Source organism: Dromiciops gliroides, chromosome 5, assembly GCF_019393635.1.
Source record: "Dromiciops gliroides isolate mDroGli1 chromosome 5, mDroGli1.pri, whole genome shotgun sequence".
Lineage (NCBI taxonomy): Eukaryota > Metazoa > Chordata > Mammalia > Microbiotheria > Microbiotheriidae > Dromiciops > Dromiciops gliroides.
This window is the reverse complement of record NC_057865.1, coordinates 205,718,819-205,731,430: the sequence shown is the minus strand read 5'-3', so window position 1 is coordinate 205,731,430 and position 12,612 is coordinate 205,718,819. Positions and strand designations below refer to the sequence as shown.

Sequence of the window (12,612 nt, the reverse complement as noted above, 5' to 3'; positions counted from 1 at the left end):
TGTGATATTATTTATGAAAGACCTTGGGATATAAACTAGGAGAAAGGGGAACTTTGAGGAAATGTTGAAGCAAAATAGAGGAAATTAAGTCCATTGTTTTATATTTATTATTTTTAGGTGGTAAATACCACTGATATGGTAAATTGTTAATTAATTTATGAAATTATTAAATGGGGCAGATGCCCAATTCTTTGGGCACTTGCCAGGAAAGAACACAATGGCAGTGAAAAATAAGGCTTCAGTCACATTTTAATAAAGCACAGAGGGTACAGGGGCAAATAGTAAAGAAAGCACAGAGACAGGTAGTGTGAAGCGGGGAGGGATACAGAGATGACAGAATAGGGATGGGGTTGGGGTGGTGGAGGAAGGCAGGCAGTGTAAGGAAGAGAATGGGGAGGGAGAGAGGCACAGAGAAGTAACTCACAGATTAGAGTTGGGAGTGCTCAGCAGCATGGACCCAGATGAAGTTGGAAGAGTGCTGAGGGCAGTGCAAGAGTTCGGAGTTTCATTTTTATAGTTTTTTGGTGGGGAATAGACTAATTCTTATCCATACCACCTTGAAGTTAACTCATTAACTGTCAGAAATAAAAATATTGGACTTTTCTTTTCGGTGAATATATGAAGGCTTTATTACATTCTTGCAAGAATGGGCATACACCATAAAGAATAGTGACGGGCTTTGCCACAGCAAACTACTCTTTTTAATTCCTAATCCTCTTGCAAAGGTCCCTCTCCTCTTCGCTTCACTGGTTGAAGACTAAGAGGTGTACAATCTTCCCAGAACACCTCTAAATATTACTCCTTAACATGTCCCCCCCTCCCATTATATATATCATATGTTTGAAAATGGCGGCAGTCTCCACCTTTGGGGTGTTGGTAGTTAATATGCATAAGATAATTGAGCAAGCACAGTACAAATTAGCTTTAACTTGTGGCACACATGGACTAGCTAGGTTACTAGTCTTGGAGTTCTCTTTTATATCTATTTTTGGGCACCTTAAAGACTATCTTTTAGCCTTCAGACCCCTTCCTGCAATCCTCCTTTCTTGTACCTTGTTTTCTGAGATAACAGCATTTATGGGGAGGGGGAGACTTTATTTCATTTCTCTTAATCCCTCCTCTTTTATTTGTTAACAGTGCTGCTTTTCTCACTAATTTTCATAGTCCCTTCCAATTTCTGTAGCATTTCATCACACAGTTCCGCAGTCTCCATAGTATTATATTCTTCTTCTTTGCTGTTGGATTTTCCTAGTATCATTATCTGGACTCCTCCTGAGTACCTAATATTTTGCTTTTGGTACAGTAATCACTTGCAGTCCTTCCACTGCCCTAGTAATTAAATTCATAAAACATGGGATTAGGCATGAAATTAATATCAATCCAGAAATGGCACCTAGTACAAAGAAACCAATTTGTTTTCACCATCTCCTCAATGAGTCATGATAGCCACCCATTATTTCAAATGGAGTTCTACATCTGTACCGGTACATGCAGCATTTTTTAATATTAGTTGCTATTTCCTTACTATCCTATCATTATCGTTAATTTTAGACAAGTGCTTAAATTCAATTTCCCACAGATACCCCCTTCTTCAGTCAACAGATAGTCGAGGACCAACCTATGTTCTAACATACCTTGCCTCAGCTGAATGACTTGATCTACCAATAGTTCCAAAGCCATGGCAGTCTGATTGGTTATTATCTCTAACATGGCTTACAATCCAATGAATTTATTCAGAATATAGATTGGGGTTCGATAACCCTAATTCCCATCTTGTGCCCAGGTAGCTGGCCCATAAACCTGAATTATTCTCTATGGGGGCCATTCATCTCCCCATCCATTAGCATTCTCTGTGGCAGTAAGTCCTATATCTATATTCTGTTTCTATCTTCCTAACTCTTCATACAACTCAATACCTAATCCTGCCCCATAAGGTATATTTCAGAAGGAAAAATTGGGGCCTAATTAACCCAATATAACATATAGCTGTCCAGTTCCCTGGGAGGCATGTGTAAGGAGTTTGACCACAAATCCAATAGTGTCCTTTCAAGACTGGTTTTGTTCTTTGGAAAATTCTATCCTCATCGTATTCTTTTTGTAACAATCCCCACATATGACACAAGGAACAAATGTCAATAATTACCAAGACTAAAACATTAAACATGGTTAACAGCATTAGCTAATATTAAGTCCCTTCGTAATTTCAGTAATACACTCCCATTGTCCATTCAATTAACATTTTCATCTTGGATCTCAGATGTCTCATATAGTTGTCTGGTCTCTGGAACTCCTTTTCTTGGGGCAGTCTGAAAGATGTCTTGTCTCCAGGGCACCTTCTTCAGTAGATTTACTTCTCTGGTTTCGAATTACTTCAAAATACTCCTCAGATGTTCCTGTTAAAATCTCTTACAAAACAGATCTCAATACAAATTGGTATAGGCTCTCAAATGCTACTTCTCCAATAACTAGTCCATGTGGTAAAAACTACCTCAAACCTTATGGTTCTGATATTATTACTAATATCAAGGTCCCATAGTTTACCTGAACCTTAAAGAATTTATAACATGAGTGCCCATGAGTACCCCATGCTGTTTACAGCCTTATCTAACTGTATCTAACAAACATTATTAACAACAGGCCAAAAGGTTACCACTACCTTGATACATACAAACCATATAATCTAGATGTTTCAAAATACCACAGAAGGCAGAACTCTTAAATCTTTCCAAGTTACATACATATCCACTTGATCTCATTTCTCCAAAAAATTTTACTCAATCCTCACATAAAACTTAGGTTACAGAATATTTTTGTAAGAAGATGACCACAAATGAACTTACATAAAAGTTCCCAAGTTAACTTCAAATGCAGTAAAGGATTTAGGATGACACTTAGTAATTGGTTTCAAAACAGTGCATGTCAAATAAATCATCCATAATAAACGATATTTGTATTACAGGACATACTCTACAGACAGGCGTTATTTCCACATTAAGTAATAAACTCAAATAGAATTGACCTTTCCTTAAGTATAACAAAACATTCTATAAGTTACCCCCTCTAAGAAAACTGGTTGCATTAAAATTCTCTTCTTCAAACACCCTAGATGTTTAGAATTACAAAAAGGGCTTGAATTTTATACCTGTATCTCACTTAGATATTACAGTATTAACCCAAGGAATGAAGAGCCAATATTGTGTTCATTCTAATCAAATGACATGATTACAGGAATTTGCCATAAAAGAAGAGGAACGAAGCTCTCAGGGAATAATGCTTCCCCAACCTATGTTCTAACATACCTTGCCTAGATAGCTAAATAAGAAAATTTGGAAATGTAATACTCCCCTAAACAATATTATATATGTAAAACTCCAGGCAGGAGTTCTGCAGACAGCCAGTTGAAGTGGGCCAGACTTAAAATCAGCCAGGTGGGATAGTTTTCATTCCATGTGTAATACTGGGGAAATTGAGTCAGGAAACTCCTACCTCAGCCTTTTCCAAGAGTCACTTTCCCAGCCTTTCCCATGACAATTGTACAACCTGCGATTCATGCATGTAAAACCTCTTAGGGCTGTGGCACCATGACTCAGTGGCTCAGGAATATTGCTTAATGATCATATCTGGAGTCAGACTCAGAAATAAAACAGTTAACAGTCCCATAATGTCTCGAATAGCAAACTCCAACAATCAGTACTTCAAGTGAATTCATTTCTCAAGAATCATATATCCTAGATAGCAAGCATTAACCATGCTTGTACCCATGTTAAATTGAGGCTTTTCATCCCTAAGTTAACATTATACAAATGGATTTGCTTTAAGATGCTTAATAACAAAAAAGAGTTGAAATAAGTGTAAATAATCCAAAATTACATACAGAGAACAGACTAGAAAATATTTCACATAATAGCAGCCATCAACCATATAGGCAATAAACATAGGATACTGCCCTCAGAATTCCTTTAAACAATGGGAAAAATCTTTGAGATGATTCAACTAGTCTGCATGTGTTTCTATTCATATTCTAATTCCAAATTAAATAACAATCATATTTCTCATTAAGTTGGCACAAGATAGTTCATAAGTTACTATTGTTCACTAACATATCTCATATATATGACAAGTTTGGGCATTAATTTAACTATTCCTTAATACCAATACATTCAGATCAAAACAGCAAGATCTTTCTCACAGCTTAGTGCAGTAATTTAGATGCTTTAGTATTAATTTAATAACCAATTAATTAAATATTGCAATAAAAAACTTCCACTTTGTCTACCCTGATGATAGAAATATACACACCAAACCTAAGAATGAAAAAGAGAATATTCAGGGTCCCAGAAAAAAAAAAAAAGCTTTTCCCTCAATTAATAAAATCTCACAAATCACAGTAGATTTGGACATAACTGTTATCAATATCAAATTGTCATTGCAACAAATAAGCTTACAAATAAGACAGCTGACCTTCGAAAATCAAACAAAATATGTTTTTAACCTAAAATTTTCATCCTAAAAGCACTTCCCTTTCTTTCCCTTCTTTTTTTAAAGAATATAATTCTTTTTTTTTTTTTTTTTTTTTTTTTTTTTGGTGAGGCAATTGGGGTTAAGTGACTTGCCCAGGGTCAGACAGCTAGTAAGTGTTAAGTGTCTGAGGCCGGATTTAAACTCAGGTCCTTCTGAATCCAGGCCTGGGGCTCTATCCACTGCACCACCTAGCTGCCCCAAACAGTATAATTCTTAATCTAATAACATCTGGATTACAAAAGAAATTGCTTTTCTAACAATTGTTTGCTAAATAAGAAAATTTGGAAATGTAATACTCCCCTAAACAATATTATATATGTAAAACTTGAAATAAAACCTACTAATTGACAGTCAGGTGACCTTAATTTAGTTGAATGTATTTCCAAATTACCTTGCACAGAAAATAATTTCTATTATCAACATTCACATTTAACAAACCATATAAAGTTATCAAGTATGAAGCAATTACATCTAATTGAAGAAATAAAAATAGTTAACTTTCATATAGTATTTTTCTTATGCTAAACACTGTGCCAAGCAGTTTACAATCATGTAATCCCCACAACAACACTGGCAGGTAGGTTCTATTATTATGGATCAGTAAAATGAGGAGAATAAATTATAGCCAATAAATTTCTTAAAGCCAAATAACAAATATCTTTTCATGTCCTAATTTCCTATAATAATCTTGATACAGAGAGAGAACTCTCATACCTGTTCTTATTTCCTTCAGGACATATTTTAGCTTAAATCAAATCAAATTTAGATTTATAATCACTAATAGTCATAAATTTAATTTCTAAGGCTTAATACGCAGCACTTTAAAATATAATTATTATTTTTATAAATTAATATTTTTCCTTTTCTTTCTCTAAACACCATGTGGTAACAATTCCCAGCTTTCTATAACCTTGTTTTCCACTTCCTTACAGATCTGGATAAATTCTCAATCCCCTGCTTTCTTTTCTTTTCGATTTATCTAACAAAAAAAAATCACATAAGACTCTTCATATCTTTATCTCTCTTGAATTTTTAAAAAATATCATTGCACTGTGCTCATATTTTCTACTGACTACTTGCTCTGATTATTGAAATCTGTTTAGGTGAGACCAAGATCATCCTCTTGGCCTTTTCCCAGATAAAAATCCATCTGTAGGGGCAGCTAGGTGGCACAGTGGATAGAGCACTGGCCCTGGAGTCAGGAGTACCTGAGTTCAAATCCAGCCTCAGACACTTAACACTTACTAGCTGTGTGACCCTGGGCAAGTCACTTAACCCCAATTGCCTTGCTAAAAAAAAAAAATCCATCTGTAATAGCACATTCCCTTCAAGTCACTTGTGGTATTCTCTGGAGGGGTAGATTAAAATGATCCACCAGACAGCTATACCTGAATTCAAAACTCAAAACAATATAAATTACAGTCCCAAATATTTTATCATGTTTAAAATTATCCTTGTGTAAAGATCAATCATTAAAGATTACTTCTATATAATAAGAAAACAAATTCTTGGTAAGACCATTCCTTGTTTAGGAAGTTTAGAACCCATAACAAGCTCTTTTCTGGCAAGTTTACACATTAAGGGGATTCTTTTTCTGTGTGTTTTTCCCATACAATAATTTATCAGCTTTCCCCTTTATCTTCAAAATTCTTCCAACACTTTCCTCTGTGTCAGAGAGGGAACAAAACAATTAAAATAGTCCGTAACAAAAATGGGAAGGAGTCTCATATAATTTACAGTTATTTCCAATTTTTAACACACACACACACACATACACCAATTTAAAAGTTACTTTAAACTTGATCAGTACTTAATTTTAGTTTTCAAGACTCCATAAATATCCAATTAAATTTTGCAATCAAACTCAATTACCCTTGAGCCAAGAAAGGGTTAAGTAGTTGTTCTTTTCAAAAGTGGAAACTTTTTTTTCCAGTCACCTTGAAAACTCTGCTTCTAGATAGGGCAGCTGTAAGCCCCTCATCATTTTTCCTCAAAACCTCCAGTTTGATTTTAAAGTGCAGATTACAATGTTCTTTTAACTTTCTTTTACCAATCAAAAATACCTGATTAAAACAATAACTCCCAACAGTTTAGTTAACAGTGTAAGTTCTTAATCACAGTATTACAGAGCATGTGGTCAGCAAACAGCTTCCTAACTCATTCATTCCCCCTTTTTACTTAACACAAAATCAAACTTCCTCACACCTTCTCAACATGCTTAAATCATTTGAAACTAGCAAAATGGCAGTTAAGCCAATATTTTACTAAAACCTTATATTTTTTTTTAAGTTAGACTCAGGGGATTCTCTTCATTAATCTGCTTTTTACAAAATTCAGGCATTCCCTAAGAAGTCCTTAATTGCTAACTGAACAATTTTTGAAATTAAAGAATCATACTCACCCTTCCCGTTGTCATGCAGCTCAACCTTGTAGGATTGGAAGGGTTACTTTCACAGATTAAGAGAGCCTTCACCAACATTAATCACTTAAAAACAACCCAGTTTTTTTTGGTCACATAGCAAAGTTACATCCCAGTGCCCTAATTAAAACCGAGTAATTTACAATGCAGACAATCCTGCAGTCACTTTCCAACCTCCCCCGCCTTCCAGAGGTTTAGAATCAGCTTTATGACCTACAACCAAAAACTTGTTTCGCACAAGTATGCTTTGACAAACACAAAACTGACACACATAAAAACATGTAAAACCAACAGCTGTGGGATCTTCTTTTTATCCTTTTTCCTGGGTACCCAATTTCCCAGCTTCCTTCCCGAGGGGCTAATAGGAAGTGCTGTTTCTGGGGAAAATACCCTTTCCACATTTACCTTTGAATCCTTCTCATCCTGCCTAATTTGGGGGAGGGGGGAGCCTTCTTGCTGCCCCAGTTCCCTCAGGACATCTCTCCCCATTTTATCAACAATCGCTTTGTCCTTTCCTGACTCCAGCCCTCCACACTCTCTCTCATACACATACACACATACACACAGTCCTGAGATTCCTGGCAGAATACCCCATCACCAAGGCATACTAGACAGCCCTTTTGTTTTCACCTGTACATACAGTTTTCCTGATCATCCTGGATTCAATTTCCTTTTCCCTGGGCATGGCTACCACCATCATCCCAATACACCAGTGCTCCCAGCATTCACATAATCACCAAAAAGCTTCAAAACTCTCTGTCCTGACAGAATACAGAAACCTGGCAGGAATATGAAGGACTGAAGGACCACTGAAATCAGTGGAATGCATCTTTCTTCCTCCCACAAAGTCCTGTCAGCCTTGTCTGTCTCAAGTCCCTGTTCGGACGCCAAGTTGTATGAAATAAAAATACTAGACTTTCCTTTTTGGTGAATTTATGAAGGCTTTATTACATTCTTGCCAGAATGGGCACACACCATAAAGAATAGTGGTGTGCTTTGCCACAGCAAACTACTCTTTTTAATTCCTAATCCTATCACAAAGGTCCCTCCCCTCTTCACCTTATTGTTTGAGGACTAAGAGGTCTACAGTCTTCCCAGAACACCTCTAAATATTTCCCCTTAACATGTACTCCCTCCCATTACATACATCGCATGTTTGAAAATGGTGAAAGTCTCCACCTTTGGGGTGTTGGCACTTAATATGCATAAGCTAATTGAGCAAGCACAGTACAAACTAGCTTTAACCTTTGGCACACTAGCTAGACTACTAGCCTTGAAGTTCTCTTCTTTACCTACTTTTGGGCACCTGCAAGACTATCTTTTAGCCTTGAGGCCTCTTCCTGCCATCCTCCTTTCTTACCCAGACTCCCTCCCTGTTACCCTTGAGGCCCCTTCCTGAAATCCTCCTTTCTTATGTCTTGTTTTCTGAGATAACAGCATTTTTCTGGGGGGAGACTTTATTTCATTTCTCTCATTAATACCTCAAAGTTGTCAGTAAAACATTAAAATTAACCTATCTGGGGACAGCTAGGTGGTGCAGTGGATAAAACACCAGCCCTGGATTCAGGAGGATCTGAGTTCAAATCTGGCCTCAAACTCTTGACACTTACTAGCTGTGTGACTCTGGGCAAGTTACTTAACCCTCATTGCCCGCCCCCCCCCAAATTAACATATCTACATCATCTCAGAATTGTAAGTATCATTTGGTATTCTGCTGTTTCTACTGTGGATGTCTAGAGCTTTTCTAAGTTGTATATATCATAGGACAAAAGGGCCCTGAAAACAAAGATTAGTTGGCTTCTCCTGGTCTACCCCATAGTCTCAGGATGTGATTTTTGGTTTATATATGATAGTTTGCAAGTTATGCTCCTTCGATCTTTGGGAAGGCCTGTATGTAACTTCTAGGCTGCCCTTTGCAATCTTATTTCTTGCTATTGTTACTTTATACTGGTGGGCAGCTAGGTGGCACACTGGATAGACAGAACATTGGCCCTGGAGTCAGGAGGACTTAAGTTCAAATCTGCCCTCAGACACTTGACACTTACTAGCTGTGTGATCCTAGGCAAGTCACTCAACCCCAATTGCCTTAAACATCCAGGGCCATCTCCAGTTGTCCTGAGGTATATCTTACTACTGGACCCAGGTGGCTCTGGAGGAGTGAGCTTGGTGACTTTGCACAGCCCTGCCTCACTTTGCCTCTGGATGTCATGGTCCTCTTTGAAAACAAAGGACAAACAACAACAACTTTATACTGGCTACTTATAAACTTACTTAATATACTAACTAGAAGGGGTAGTGGTGTCAGGGGAACCAGAACAAGATACAATTTTAGTACAATCCACCTCTTGGTCCCCTGACCCCTATTATAATCTCATGCTACCATGTTTATGGATTAATTTAAACAAAATCACAGAAAGCACAAAAATCACTACAATGTCAAAGAATCTTGGTGGGAACCCTGCCTATTTGCCTGGAAGAATCCAAGAGGAAAGATCAGTGAAAACACTTATAGACCCATGCAAGAGTCAAGAGGGGTCAATCCACATGCAACAGGAAGTTTTTACCAAACCACAAACTCCAACCTGGCTGGCTAACAGGTAGTGAAAGGCTAGCCAGTGGTCCATTACCATAGCTCCCAAAGTACTTTGTCCTTCATCCAATTTGTCAAGTTCTCTGGAAATATCCTCAATTTGGTCCATTAGTTGCTCTGCAGTAGCCATCTGTGCATCCTTCAGTTTCCTATGGACCTTTTCTCCTACAATTCCTCAGGTTACAAGCTCCATAAGGGCCTATGGCCTATCAGGACATGTCCCACTGCACACTGGTTCCAGTTCAAGGTATTGGAGCATCCCTGTAGAAAGTGAGGTCCAATCCCATGGTGACTAGGGTGCATGACCAGCTGAGCAAGAAAGGTATTGGAATGTGGGTATAGATAAGGTTCTGGGGAACTGCTGACTCAGTCCAAGTTTAGCTATTTCTCAGTACTTGAGAAATTTTTGACACCCACTGGTGTTGTCAGAAATGTTACACAGAGTCCTGTGCTGTTGAGCTAAAATAGCCCATGGGTAATGGATGGCTCAAAGATGTTTTTCCCTCATCTGCTTGAAAAGCTTTAGTGAGGTTAAGTGTGCAAGTGTTAACTATGTTGGTGATTGATCCTCCCCTAAATTCTGGTGGGTTGGAGCATGCCCAGCATTGGGTAAGATTCTGTGAGAAGGCAGCAGCTTTGGCCATTGCCATGTGGAAATCGCTCTTTGATAGGGAGCCTCTATACTGGGTCAGCCAGTTAGGGTTAGCCTTTTTAGGACATTATTGTAAGACAGGTCAGCTAGAGATTTCAGTTTGAAGTTTCAAGAGATTTACAGTTTGGAATTTCACATACTCTGGTTAGCACTGTGGGGTGACTGTGAAATTCTCCTAGGTAAGGGAGTTATAAAAATTGTGTGAACCAAACTGACTCCATCTTGTAAAACTGACTACATTTTGTGACCCAAGTTTCCTTTTCCTGGAAATTCCACCAGCTTGTCAACCATGAGAATTGAGTGACATCCTGTTTTACACACAGAAGAGTCCACTCTCCCTTCTCCCAACTCTTGAAACTCACTCATCCCCCTCCCAGCTCAGAAAGTCCCTAATCTTTCCTCCAATTAGAAATCATATCACACAATTTTGTAACCTGGTTTATATTCTGGTAATTGTTTTCTCTTAATGCATAAAAAAGGACAACTAGGTGGTGCAGTGGAAAGAACACTGAGCTTAGAGTCCGGAAGTTGTGAATTCAAGCCCAGGCTCAGACACTTATGAACTGTGTGACTGTGGGCAAGACACTTAAACTCTTCATTGGTAAAGTGGGGACACACTGGAAAAGGAAATGGCAAACTACTTCAGTATCTCTACCAAGAAAAGTATTACAAAGAGTTGAACACAACTGAACAACAATGCATATGTCTTCCCCTGGCATCCAGTGACAAGATGAGGAGGCTTGACTCCAATTTGTTATGCAAATGGCATGCATTGCTTAATAAATTGATGTGCCCAGAAGCTTAAACCTCTGTTTCCTTAGTTATTTCAGATTTCTCCAATCACGGTTTTTGGTGAAGCCAGCCAGGACACAGAACACAGACCCCCAGGACAGTTTTTCAGAAACTTCACAGAAGACTGCTCCCAGATATCAGACTCCCTTCCTTTATCCCAAATTCTTCCAAGCTAAGGTATGCCCCAACACTGTTGGGGCAGGTGTTTCATGGGACCACCATCTTGCTGGGAAAGAGACACTCCCTTTAAGGGATTGATGTGCACCATTAATATTAAAATACCAAAGGACTCCCCCTTGGAAAAATTTCTTTTGGCATGAGATCATGGAAAGTATCAGCTGTTAAAATGACATCCCCCTGTGGGAATTCTTATTGGCTCAGAACTTCCCATACAGGAGTGGAGGAGGAAACCAAAAGATAGAGCTCTCAAATTATGCTAAAATATATACAAATCCAAATGGGTTCCAAAATTGGCTTAAGGGACTTTTAATTATGACAAAGTGAAGACCTTGAGATTAGACTTTCAATAGGAGATAAGAAGTCTAGAAAGTATGTGTTTGTCTTAACCTTTTGTTAGTATTTTTGTTTCTTTATAAAATGCTCAGAAAAATCTTTGTCTTGTGCCATGTTTAGTGTTGTTTGCAGATTCTGCTATCTTGAAAGATTTCTAGGGGGAAAATGCAGCCAGCTATAAAGACTGCTGTAAAAAGCTGCAGCCAAAGAGGTTAATATGTTGGGAAAGAGGAATGAAGTCTCATAGTTTCCTACTTTAAACAATGAAGCAAAACTCTGTCCCAGTAAACAGGAATTAACTCCTACTTTAGGTTTTCAGCAGAAGATAAGGTTAAAGAGGGGGAAAAAACCCTGTAAGATTCTTACTCTCTGTCATTTCAGCCCTGACTATGTTGGGATTATAGAGATAAAGTCAGATAATCAAAGAAAGGAAAACTTTTTCCTGCTTTGCAGGAATTTGTAGCATTATAAATGAATTAGAGATTCCAAATTATGGTAACTGCTAAAGACATCTTAGTAGATATCAGAGGTTTGGAGATTAAAGAGATTGGAGACTAATCATTTTTAAATTGTAGGGGAGAACTCTTGGGACCTTGGGTAATCCCAGTAACTCACCCTCTTCTCTTTGTCCTATCTGATAAGGCACTTAGCAGAAGCTTCACATATGCTGAAATATCTTAGTGAGTTTTGGGGTTCTGCTCTGTAGAATTTGTTTGAAGGAAAAATAAATTTCGAGAAAGTTTCAGGGATAAAAAACACATAGATTGCATTTTCTCTGAAAATTGATAGAGCTATTGTTTTAGTATAATGAAAGAAGGTAGCTAGTTTGAAAGTAATTCTAGAGTGAAGAAAAAAGAGGTATGTGATTTGCAGTTTTTAATTTGTTTGGAATTTAATAGCTACCTCTTATTAACTTTTTCTTGACTATGAAAAGAGAAACACTTGTTTAAATCAGGGAGAAACTTTAAAATGAGTAAAATTTAATTAAGGAGTAGAAAGGGATTTAAATGGAAGAGGTATCTATGCATAGGGATTAACAACCCTAACCCTACTGTCACCAGTGACTGCTATACCCTAGAGAGATACTCACAATGATGGGAAGGGGGAGAGGTGATTAGCCTTTCT

At 37.7% G+C, this 12,612-nt stretch overlaps 1 protein-coding gene across 1 annotated transcript in view; it reads right to left on the bottom strand.

Annotated features, from left to right (window-relative positions):
• Positions 1-12,612, bottom strand: part of SLC38A1 (solute carrier family 38 member 1) — a 96,921-nt gene that overhangs the window by 65,001 nt on the left and 19,308 nt on the right. The gene's annotated exons all lie outside the window — the stretch shown is intronic.